This window comes from Marmota marmota, unplaced genomic scaffold (assembly GCF_001458135.2).
Source record: "Marmota marmota marmota unplaced genomic scaffold, marMar, whole genome shotgun sequence".
Taxonomy (NCBI): domain Eukaryota; kingdom Metazoa; phylum Chordata; class Mammalia; order Rodentia; family Sciuridae; genus Marmota; species Marmota marmota.
In genome coordinates this window covers 25,630,229-25,643,616 of record NW_025999853.1, presented here as the reverse complement: position 1 = coordinate 25,643,616, position 13,388 = coordinate 25,630,229, and the positions used below count along the sequence as shown (strand labels likewise).

Here is a 13,388-nt window from a genome sequence, read left to right as displayed (position 1 = left end):
TGTATCTTGTACTTTTCCTGAATTTTCATTTCATTCCAAAGGTGATAATATGAATAATCCTGATACCTCTTTATGCCATATATTACTAGTGTCACATTTATTTTTCTTTGGCAAAATATCCTTTGTGTGATCAAGTTCCAAGAAGAGAGTAATACAAACCTTGAGTCTTGTACTGAAATTCTTTTATGGAACCATTCCTGGTATTGACTGTTTAATATGATTTAAGAAAAAAAAAAGTCACCATTCTAGGTGGTTCAATAGAGCAATGCAGTTTTAAAAGAGATTGAAAGAAGGGATGGTGAAGCAACCAACAACAAGTAACATCTGGAGAACAATATCACCTTTAGATAAGGAGGAGAATGATGCAACCACAATCAGGACCAATTAATGGAAATTGGAAATCTACCGAAGGCTACCTAATGAGAGCCGAAAAACCAAAGAGAAACAAAGACAGTGTTTACTTCTCTTTCTTTAACCTATAAACTCTTGACTGTGTTTCTATTGACCAGCACAATGAGAATCCCTTCTCATGGGATCCTTGGAAAGGTAAGTTGAAGAATTCATAACTCCATAAAAGTAAATTACCTCAGGAATAGTTCAGGGAGTAGATTGAGAGCAAACAGGGAAATGTCAAACTCACTCATTGTCATAACCTTTCTTCAATATTAATTCATTAGCATTCTTTAGATGCCACCATAGCCTTTTTCTTAAAACCACTATTGTTTCTAGAAAAAGATTGCCTTACCCTATAATTTTTCTTAGTAATCAGCTGTAGAGTCTAATCATGGGTCCTACAGTCTTGAAGTTCTTCTTTCATTTTAAAATCTGGTATTAAAAGCAATTTCTTTGATCCTGTCCATTGAAAAAAAGGCATTATGAAAAAAGTAGCCATGTCTATTTTTATCCTTGACTTCTTAGTGTTTGTATACAAATATTTTCTAATTTTACTTCATGTATATGTCACATCTTAAAATTATCTATACATTCAAAGCCAGCCTCAGCAACTTAACCAGGCCCTAAGCAACTCAGTGAGACTCTGTCTCTAATAAAATGTAAAAAAAATGCTGGGGATGCAGGTCAGCAGTTAATCGCCCTGTGTTCATCCCCAATACCCAAAACAACAACAACAACAAATACAAATACAAATACAAAAAATACAAAACAAAAATAGTATTTAAAGGCTTTTATTTCCTTTCTATCATCTCTGATTTCCTATATTGATTCTCGAGTATCTTTCTTTGCAAAACAGGAAAATATGCATGAATAACTGAGCTCATTCTGGAAAAAGTTGAAAACCTTTCATTATAGTGAGTTTAATTCAGAGTAAAAATTTCCAAAACACCCATTTTTGGGTGATGAAAAGAGAGATAAGTGCGAAAACAACAACAAAACATTCATTTCCTCCAATTTGCTTACCTCAGTCATTACATGAATTATCTCAATGGGGTAGATATATATATTTTGAAAGTTTCTTACTCCCCATATTGTCCAATGGGAACATGAATATATCCCAGGCCATATATCAGTTACACTATACCAGAACTCATGGGAGAGGGCAATGTAGAAAGCTGGAAATATAATAAACTGTGGGACCAGGTGCATCTAGGCTATAAAATTGGCTCAATGATCCAATCAATTTGTAATCATGGGGAGCGTAAATTTAGAGCTCTGATTTTGGGTCTCTTCATAGGATTAGGGTTAATAAAAGCTACATTATAAGGCTGTTGAAAAGATACATTTCTGTATAAACATATATGCATATATTCATATTATAGTAATGAACAATTGATCAACAATTTGTTATAATTATAATTAGGGTTAGCAATCGCATCACTTCAGACTGTGATGCATAGCCTCTTCAGTATGATAAGCATGAGTCGGGTGGATTAATCTAACCTACTCCTTAAGAAGGTCAAAGGACTTCCAATCCAATATTGAGTGCCTGCTCTGTGATAGGTAGATTTTTGGCATTTTACAAAAATAATTTACTTAATTAAGGTAAGAAAAGTTATTACCAGATGAAAAGGAACAAGTGTGTAAACAAAATTATGGTCAGCAGTATGGATAATTAAGAAGGGACAAATTTATATGATCACAGTGCATCTTGAAAGAATATCTGTTCATCTATTTTTTTGTCCTTTTTTGCTGTCATTGGCATTTTAGCAATAATTTCCTCATCATGTCACAAAAAATATATATGTGTATATATATGTATGTATTTACATATATATATGTATGTATATATACATGAGATACAAAATGTTTCCTTCTTCATAAATATGGGTTTAAAATTCCTTTTTAAAAACTTTTGGAAATATGTTCTTCATGATTCAGACAATTTTTGATAAAGCAAATTATAATTATAGACAGCAATTTTAACAGGTTTCTTTAGACATAATTTACATGTATAAATTTCAACCACTTAAAGTGTACAATGCAAAGTTTTCTAGTATATTTACTGATGTAGACAATCATTTTAATCTAATCTTAGAACATTTAATAATTTCAAAAAAGAAATGTTAAATTACATGTAATTTCACATATAATTAAAGTACCTCAGTATGGGGACTCGTACTCATTGTAAGTACCCCAGTATCTCAGAATGCAACAATATTCAGATGAAGCTAAGGTAGAATCTAATCCAGTGGGACTGAGGTTTTTTTTAATAAGAGGTGATTAGGTCACATAGACACTGGGACCATACACACATAAAAGAAAGATGATGTTAGGAGATGGGGAGGTAGTCATCTTCAAGCCGAGGAGAGAAGCCTTAGAATAAACTGGAGCTACCAATGCCTAAGTCCTGAACTTTTAGGCTCCAGAACTGTGAGAAAATAAATTTATATTGTGTAAACCACCTAATCTGTGGTATTTTGTTGTGGCAGTCTTAAAAATCTAATATTTGTTTTTATTATTCTTTACACATACTATTCTATATTAAATTCTTTTAATATACTATGACAAATTACTATGTAATTACTATGTAATTATCAACAAAGCCTTGGGAAACACTTCCTAACCAAAGTGATATACCTACAGCACAACAAATGAATGTTCGTACAAAGTGGGGAAATTAAAACTATACATGGATTTACTGCCATTTGTGTCAGGTTTAACTGCTAAATGAGATTTGGGATCAAACTTCCAAAAACAATTTAAAAGGAAAATACTTTAAGTTTCAGAACTTGTTGGATGTGGAAATGTGTAAAAGGTATTGTGGGCTCAGGCTAAAATAATTTTAAAATAAATATATAGTCCATATGTTAATGCTAATTAATATAGTAATATCAATTTCCTTCTCAAACAACTTTATAACTTCCATTGTTATTAGAACTACAAAGACCCTTAAAATGCTTTAGTCACTGTAATTTACAGTGTAGTAAATATAAACTTAGGGGTTTTGTAAGAAGACTTGAAGTCCACTGTGAGCCTTAGTGTAACATAGCCAATATATTAAAAATGCTAATAAAGTGAGGCCGGAGAGGGTCCATGAAACAGGCCCTTGGAAACTATACTCCCCCGAGTCCCACTTCAATTCCTAGTAAAACTATGGCACTAATATAAAATAGTATTGGGACTGTTAAATAGATTTAAAAATATCATGAATAAAACTTGATAGTCTTCACTTGAATTATAAAATTGGACTTATATTAAAATAATACATTTATTCTTATTCCTAAGGTTACTTGATCGTGTCTCAGGGAAAAATATTTGGATCTCATTTCAGACTGAGGAGGCATGCTCCATCCTAAGCAACATTAATTAATAAACCTTCTGCTGGTTTCATTTCACCTTACAAGGTCAAATTCATTTGACCCAGAATATCATTTGTACTTTTCTTTTCTGATCTTATAGTTTGTGCATAAATGAAAAATTCCAAAAATTAAGTTGGTATTTAGATAAGTTGCCAAAGGCCAGTTTGTGTCACACACAAATAGTGCAATTTTTCTTTTTCTTTTTTTTATTTTTTATTTTTGGTGGGGGAGGGAGAAGTTTCTAAATATGCATGTAAAAACTACTCTAAAACGGGACTTGTGTTTAATACATGAGAGGACTGGCAGTAATCCGAGTTAAAGAACTTTTCCATGAACGAGCAAGTGCCTTTTGGGAAAGAGAGGCCATACGGTAAAGGCTTATCTGATAACTTTCTGGTCCTCAGAATTATTTTTAATGCTCTATCCTTCTTTATTTCATCCATAAGAAACCACCATTTTCCTAACAGGCATTTTTTTTAATGCCCAAACAGGAGAATGTGTTCAATGACCATGAATTTGTGGCTTTTCATTTCAAAAGTTGAATCAGATGTAATATAGAAAATATTAGAAGAATACACAATTAGGGCATAATCAGACTGTATATTTTTTCCTGTATTTTTCCATTGCAAGCAGTGATAACCTGGCAGGAATTTCATCTCAACCCTGTGTTACAGTAGATTGGATATGACTGAGTGAGTTGTGAACACCAACATGATTTTCCATGATTTTCTCACCACATACCTGTAATTGATCAAGTAGAAATTATAAGCACCATGCATATGCTTAAATTTCAAATACAATGTCTCCTATTTATAAATCAGAATAATTAATCACCTTGTTGATGTTTTCCTAGCACACATCTGACAAATCTGAAATTGAAACCAATATCTGGTTTCAAAGCTAGTGGGGAAAAAATAACTAAGGGGGGATTATTTGAAAATGAACAACAATTTATGTGAGTTTGGAAATCCTTAGTTTGGAATAAATTTTAAAAAAGTGATCAAGAGAGAAAATTTGTGTTGAGGTAGGTAATTGTCAGGGATGGTTGCTCAATAAGAAAAATGTTAGCTCTGTAAGCTGACATTAAAAAATAAAGCAATCATTGCAATCTTGAAAGGAAGTATCATGTTTTCTTCTACTTTTTCTGATACTCTTTGGATATTCAATGTGCCTATGAAATGAACTGTCACGCTATAAAAATTTGAGAACTTTGGTGTGCGTGTGTGTGTGTGTAATATACACATCCAGTAACATTCAAGTAATATACTGGAAAAAAAGAGTTTTAATTTTTCCCTTTCTTGAGCTCAAACATTATTATTGTTAGAAATCAGGAACAAACAATGTGGCTTGTTCTTCTAAGAAAAATCATAAATTCCCAGTGATAAGCTTTATTTATTTCTGTTTGTGCCTCTCATAACCTTTATCTTATCCTAGTCTATGCTTTCTGTGCCTGTTTATTCCTTTAGATTATTTTTGCTTTCTCCTTCTTTGAATCTCATGTATCTAGCAGACTGCCTGGCATACAGCAAATGTTAAAAACATGTCCAGAATATGTCTCCTGCTGTTTTACCACTCTTTCCCATTTTTCTAAATTATAGGATGGGAGGAGTTATAAAACAAAAACATTCTCAGCAAGACTGATATGAAATACAAACATTTCTAGAAAAGGAAGTGAATTAATTTGTGGAGGTTGTCACTTAAAAGTTTCTGAGAAGGTGAGGACCATTGAGGAATGGAAATTCTGACAGTGCTATGAACAGAGGGAAGTTCACTGAGAGCCACAAAGAAGGTGTTGTTGGGAATTGTGAAATTATGGCACACATATTTTACATAAGAAGAAAGCAGTGTTTAGGAAATAATCATGTCTAGCACAAGGTTACTAAGATCATTAAATTAAAAAGTCAAGAAAAACAAGTCATCTAACATAAGGGATAATATTATGCCACTACATGGGCTCATCTGAATTTGCACATTAAACATCTGTTTTGTAGCTACATGACCTAAGGGTTTCTAGTCCTGTTGTGATGTCCGGATTTCCAAAATGTAACTCAAAGAGTAACTTTAAATTTTACCTTTTGATTATAATTTCCTGGCTTATTTTGCTTTGACCTTCTTTTTTTTTTTTTCAAGTTGGTGCTTCTTTAATGGTCATAATATCAAAGGAATAACCTTTTTAAAAACATTTTTAGTTGCAGATGGACACATTAACTTTATTTATTTATTCATTTTTTACATGGTGCTGAGGATGGAACCCAGTGCCTCATATGTGCTAGGCAGGCCACTCTACCACTGCGCCAAAACCCCATCCCAAAGGAATAGTCTTAATTCAAATATATTAAGCAGTATATGTGCAAATGGTGATGAAGGGAAAATAAATTAAAAGTCAACAAAATGAAAGTAAGACTGGGTTCTGATGTAAAATTGGCATTTTCCACATCTTTGAAGTGTGATGATTAAACTTTACTCCCCTCTGCTCTTCTTCTATCTTCTTTCTTTCCTTTTATGTCATTTCTCTTTTCTCTTCCATCCTTTTCTCATTTCTTCAATTCCGTGTTTCTTTATCTTTATCATCTTATTTATTGTTTACTGTGAATTATCTCCAAGGAATTCATACTATAATAAATTTAATGCTTCCTTTCTGTTAGTTATTGGCATGTTATTTTATTTAACCAAAATACTTAAGATGTGTGTGTGGGAGGGGGGCACATATACATTCATTAAGACCTTGAAACTCTGTGAAATTTGTTATTTGTTATTTTATTTAGTACTAGAAAGAATCCCATGAGGACAGTACTCTCAATTTTTTCTAGGCCTGATAAAACTGAACCTAAGAGTGAATGAAATGAACTCTGAATTGAACTCCTGTAATAAATTCCATAATGAAGATGCAAATTCAGTTCTATTTAATTTCAGAATTTTAGTTCTTGACAATTGAAATTCTTGCTTTTATTACACTAAATTTGTAACTGTATTTTGAAAGAAGTCTGTGGTCAATGTTAGAGCTAGGACTTCTGATTAACATTGCAAATTATCTATTTATCCATCAATATGGTATACATGTACATGCCATTCGCAGGAAAACAGATGGAATCAGAAGATATCAAAATGATGCAAATAAGCAAAATAAGCCCAATACAGAAAGGCAAGTATCACATATTTTCTTTCATATGTGGAAAAAATAAAGATGATAAGAAAATAGAAACAGACATTAAAAAAAAAGGAAAAAAGACAGAGGGTGTGGGAAGAGAGGAGGGAAAGAGAAAGAGAGGGCAAAAGGGAATGTCGATGTCACCAAGGCATAATACATGCATGTGTATATATGTTGCAATAAACCCATTAAGTTGTACAATTAATATGGGTTAATTACAACAACAATTAAAAAATAGCAGCATTGAACACCAATCAATAAATGTGAGAAAATTTTAAAAACCTAAAAAATTATTTTTAATAACATGCAATCAATAAATGTGAAGAAATTTTAAAAACCTTAACAATTATTTTTAATAACATGGTGTATTAATTCTTTGACTATCAAAAAGGCATAATAAAACAAAAAAATAATCAATGATTCTTACACTTAAACACTTTATGGACTAATTGTGTCTGACAGGCAGATACAAGGAACTTGACACACTTCTGTGTTGTAAGAGTACGGAAAATTACTCTCTTCGTAAAATTTCAACAAACAATGAAAATTATTAACTTTAATATTCCTGCAGTAATTAGATATCTATACAAGCACAATATCTTCAACCTATAACTTCCTACTTTCTTTCCTTCTCTGTCTCTAATAATCACAATTCTGCTCTGTTTTTATGTATTCAACCATTTTCAAATTCCAAACACAAGTGAGATTTTGCAGATTTCTTTCTGTTTCTGGCTTATTTCACTTATGATGATGTTTTCCAGATTCAGCCAGATTATTGCAAATGGCAAAAAAGTTTATTGACAGTTAGGTTGTTTCCACATCTCGACTATTATGAATAATGCTGCTGAGAACAGATGCAGAGAACAGATGTCTCTACAAGGTGCTGATTTTCATGTTCTTCATGCATAGTCTTAAAAGAAGGATTACTGGGTCATATGGTAGCCCTTTTTTAAATATTTGAGGAATCTAGAAACTGTTTTCCATAATGACTGCACCAATTTGCATTTACATCATCAGTGTGTAAGTGTTTCTTTTTCTCCACACCCTCACCAACAATTATCTCTTATATTAATCATAAGATGAAAGGCATCCTAATAGTTTTGAAGTGGTATTTTATTGCGGCTTTGATTAACATTCATATTTTTCTGTTTATTATTGGTGGTGAGCATTTTTCATGTATCTCCTGGTCACTTTTATGTCTTCCCTGGGGAAAAAAATGCCGATTCAGGTCTTTTGTCCACTTTTGAATAAGTTTTGTTTTTTTCTATTACGCTATATGGATTTCTTTGGGCTTCTCAAAGAATTTCTTTTTCCTTCCAAAAACATGAAAAGTTTTCTATCATTATCTTTTAGAACATCTTTATGTCCCCCTCTCTCTTCTCCTTCTGGTCATATTGTTTTACTTCATGGTGTTCCATAAGTTTCTTAAGCTATCTTAACTGTTTATTCTTTTCTTTCATTTTTATTTTTGCTCCTCAAATTGGATGATTTCCAATGGCCTGTTTTTATCATTACTGAGCCCTTGTTTCTCCTGATGTAGTATGTTGAACTCTTCTATTGTATTTTTAAGTTGTTATTGTATTTTCAGTTCTATTGCTTATGTTTCTACTTTTAGAACTATTTTTAAAAATGTTATTCCTTGTTAAAATTAAGTTTTCCTTGCATCACTTTCATGATATCAGTGAATATATTAAGGTCATTCTTTTGAAGTTTCTGTTTGTGTAAATAACATATTTCCATTAAACTAGAGTTAGTTTCTGGAGATATTTCTTCTTTTATTTCTATATATTTTCTCCATTTATCTTGACTCTCTGTGTTGATTTCTGCACATTAGGTAAGGCAACACCTGATCCTGCCTTGTCAGACTAAACTTTTGCAGGAGATGGAATTTAGAATCATCCCAAGAGAGAGAATATAGGTCCCTCTCAAATTTTTGTGCTTGTTCAAACCATTGTCTTTGCTCTATATGCCAAATTCAATCAGTGTCCCAAGATAGGCAAGATAGACACCAGCTTTTTCAGGTGCATATGAAAAATTTGGGAGTATCAGATATGTGTTCCAGTTCTTTCTATCCTTTTGGAAAATTTGAAATCTGGAGTTTATTTTCTAATGACTTTGCAGTGGGTCAAAGAGTGGATCAGTGGCAAATCCCTGCACTTTTTTTCAAACTTCATGATTTGAACTTGAGGGGGGGTATCAGCTAGAGGTGCACTCACTTAAAAACCACATCTTTATTCTCTATGGCCTAGGGAGTTTGGGGAATGTATAGTCCCTTCCATTCCTAGAGCTAGGTTATTTAGAAGGCAGTCCTCAGACATAAAGGTTTGGAGACTCAATATGTTCAGAGACTTCTTAGGAGAACTGCAGACCTGGATTTATTGATTTAGTGAGTCAGGAGAGATTCATGAAATGCTCTGAGGTTATACTCCAGCAGCTGCCAGATGCGGACTAGTTAGAAGCACCCTTTTACATAGTAGCTTGAAAGTTGCAGGGTCCTTCCATCAAGAAACTGAGTGATAAAGAGTTAAAGCCCATTCTCTTGAAACTGTTTACAGCAGCAACAGCTACCAGAAGTGCATGTATACCATTTAAGTTGCCTCTTTCCTCTCTGTGGCCTACGGATTTTCATGAATTCTGAGTCTCTTCCCATACCCAGGAGATTTGAGAATGAAATCTTCTATAAATTTGAGGTCATGCCATATATGTGTTCCAATCTCTTCACTTCTCACAAAGAACCTAAAAGTTGGGAATTGCTTCCTGAGTTTATGATGGTTGTACATGATTGTGTCCTATATTTTTCTGTCTATTCTGATATGAATATTTTCTCAATTTTCCATTGTGTAGGAGTCTCTCAACAATTTTCTGGCATTCTGTCAGAAGGAATTGATCTATACCTAGATGTTTATTTGGTGCATTCATGAAAGGAGGGAAAGTGAAGAGCATCCAGTTCTACCATCTTGCTGACATCCTCCCTGCTCCATTGACTTTGACTATAACTTATGTTTAGTTACCTTCACCTGCCATAGCTTATGGATGATTGTTGAATAGTGGAATACTCTGTATAGCACCATGAAGAGACCCTGAAAAAATTACTAATTTCTAATAAATTTCTAAAATTACTAATTACTAATAAAAGTTCTATATTTTATTTATTCAATTTTATAAAAACTTATTTGAGGAATAAAATGAGCTATAAGTAAAAGGGGGCAAATTTAATTTCAAAATTATGCAAGAGTTAAACTCAGAAAAAAATTAAGCCTGAAATAGTAAGTAAATAACCTTCAATTTATTTTAATTTAAAAAATTATATTCCCTAATATATATTGGGCTTGGGTGAATAAAAACAAATAACTTCTCTTGGACTCATTACATATTTCAAAATATACATATTTTATGCCTGCTGAGACATACCAGTGAAACAAAGAGCAAAATCAATAAACAAAAGAAAAAAAAGGGGGGAAATTTCCTGACTTCAAAAAATTTTCATTCTAAATGACTTGAGAAATGATAATAACTACAACACATAAGAAAACTAATTAGTGCTTTAGAAATGAAAGTGTTAAGCATAAATGTATAAGTATATAGTGGGGGTGAGGGCAAAGTAAATGATGTGGTAGGAAAAAACAACATAATTTTTTTAATTAAACAACATTTTTCATGAATCACTTCTAGGTAATTCTCATGAAAGAGCTTGGGGTACTTGAGTAGGTCTTTGGGCAAAGGTCAAACATGGTTACTATTCTAACTATAAGTGGAACCCTAGATTTTTGTGTGAACACTGGAAATGGAATACTTGTAAAGACAAACTATATGAATATGACATTCTGAATAAGAGATGACATTTGTTGAATGCTCATCATATAACATTCTCTTAAGTTCCATGAATTATTTTTTAAAAAACACTTAAAACAATGTAAGAATATAAACAAATATCTCCATTATATAGATGGATAAAAGAAGGTTCAGGAAGTTAGTGGAAAACTCAAGTTCTAAAATTCAGGAGTTGGACAAGGAAAGATTTTTCACCCATGAATCCTTAGACCAAGTCCATAACTACTACCAGCTTTTATCTAGGTGCATAAGTAAGCTTATACTCCAGAATCTCCAAATCCACTAAAAAAAAAAAAAACATTTAATTCATATCTAATCATATGATTAAAAATAGTTATTAAATCTCTTTCAGAAGGAGTGTAGAGATAAACGTTTTAGGCCTTTTATTCCTGAACCTACCTTCCAAATCATGGTAATGATTGTGAGAACTACTTAAATAGCAAGGGATCTAGGTCAGTGGTGAGATAGGAGTAGTCTTTCAGTCTAGCTCACTAGTCTAGCTCATTCTATCAAGGACACCCAATGTGAACAATTCTTCAACTGCATCAAGAACTAAAATCCATTAGTCCTACTTCTTTCACTATTTTTAAAGATCATTTCCTTCTTTTCTAGATATAGTATATGGATTTGTTTTATGTGTTCAATCTACCTTCACTTATTCATAACTCCCTTGAATTTCTCACTTGCAAACTTGGTTCAATTCAAATATGCCTTGTACCTGCTTATTCTGGACTGCCTGGAGACATCTGGAGAACACTGCACAATCATTCTGACTCTCCCATGCCAAATACATTTATGTCAAGTAGTTTTCATCATTATACATTCATGCTTAATTTTTTGTATGGTGCTATATGATATCTACTTTTATTGAACTCTACAAAAACTCCAACTTTAGGACTCTTGCTCTAAAAAATAGTTCATACATGACAACGATTTTTGTTGATGAAGGAATCTCTATGGTGACCATTTTACATTTGCTTTAATTTTAGAGCTTTCTTTTTACACCAAATTACCCCCCAAAGGAAGAAGCAACCATTTACAAGATCAATTCTTTCATTTTTGTAGTTTTTAGTGTTTCTTTTCTTTTATTTAAATTTCCAGATTATCTTCACAAACTGTCTTCAGGCAAGCTCATATTCTTTTGTATTCTATTGTCAAATTTTTGTTGTTGTGATGTTTGTTCTTCACTTAAGTAGTTAAATCAATATTTTAATGTTTCTAACATTGTCAATGAAAACAAAATAACATGCTATTTTCATAATCTTTTATTGCTGCTGGCATTTATAAACATGTAATACTGAACACAGAATACAGATTCATACAGAGCCCTCTTAAAAATAATTTTTAATTTTAATTTTTTTGTATAATACAAATAAAAAGTATACATATTTATGGGTACCTTGTGATATTTCAATACATTTACCCATTTTGTAATGAATCAAGTTAAACATGTCTCCTCGAATATTAATCTTGTCCATATGATGAAAATATTCAAATTGCTTCCTTCTAGTTTTTTGTATCTCATTTGGTCATAATGAATCATCTTTTTAATAAACTATTGAGTTTGGTTTACTGATAAATTTTGAGTAATTTGCATCAATATTCATCAAGGTTATTAACTTATAACTTTGTTTTTTATAATGTTCTTGTTCATTTTTCTTGAAACAAAACTGAGTGAGAAGAGAATTCTTTCTAAAGATTTATTATTTGCAGGAAAAAACTTTAAATAAATTCTGGGAATGGAAATGTTTACCTGACTTATGTGAGTCAAAGACAAAGGTGACATCTTGGAAGTTGGTGATACATTTTTAAAAACAATTTATTCCATCATTTCCATTCAGTGACAAGAAAATAGTTTTGACAAAATTTAGTGAGTTTAACTTACTATTAATTGTAACATATTCTATTGTATTTGTGTATGTTTTCAGATTACTTCTCCAAAAATTACCTATAATCTATAGCCCGAAATAATCTATACCACAATAAAAATAAGGAAGGGCTTTGCTGAATAATAATACTCTAATTTTGTTTTCCTACTTCTTTTTAAGATAAAACGATATTATCTAAGTGTAAATTACAAGATAACCCACAGTGAAATAATATGTGATACTTAGATGTAGGCAAAATTTCATTTTATCTTTGTGCTTAATATAAAATAATGTGCCACAAACTTTGAGAATACCTTTATAATTTCCCATTTAGAGATGCACTTTGCTTTAGAAAATTGCTATATTTTATACATATTATGTTTTATTTGTTTTTTGTTTTGCAAAATGAAACTGATAAAACACACTTTTTACCTTGCATTACTTTATTTAAAGTTATACTTATCAGACATTGGGATGTTATCAATTTCAAGAAACCACCATAATAAAAGAAGGTAAATTATACAACGAAATATTTCATTATGCATACTATACAAATATGTTATATTACTTCAAAGACTCATAATATATTTTAAAAAAGAAACAACTTATAACAGTACTAAGTCAAACCCATAACATAATAACATAAACCCATAGAACATAATGAGGTAAAAGTGACAGTAAATTAAATTATTATTCATATTAGTTTTTCCTCAGCACTGAGTCAGGTGGTTTATAGCCATGGTTGCCACAAAGGGATGTTAACTAAATCTGAGAGTAAAAAAGAAC

At 31.7% G+C, this 13,388-nt stretch overlaps 1 long non-coding RNA gene across 1 annotated transcript in view; it reads left to right on the top strand.

Annotated features, from left to right (window-relative positions):
- LOC125617197 overlaps positions 1–9,980 on the top strand; it is a 101,572-nt gene extending 91,592 nt beyond the window's left edge. The window contains exon 3 of the long non-coding RNA XR_007348109.1: positions 9,748–9,980. This is a non-coding gene — a long non-coding RNA (uncharacterized LOC125617197). The remainder of the gene's footprint in view (positions 1–9,747) is intronic.
- Positions 9,981–13,388: the final 3,408 nt, after the last annotated feature.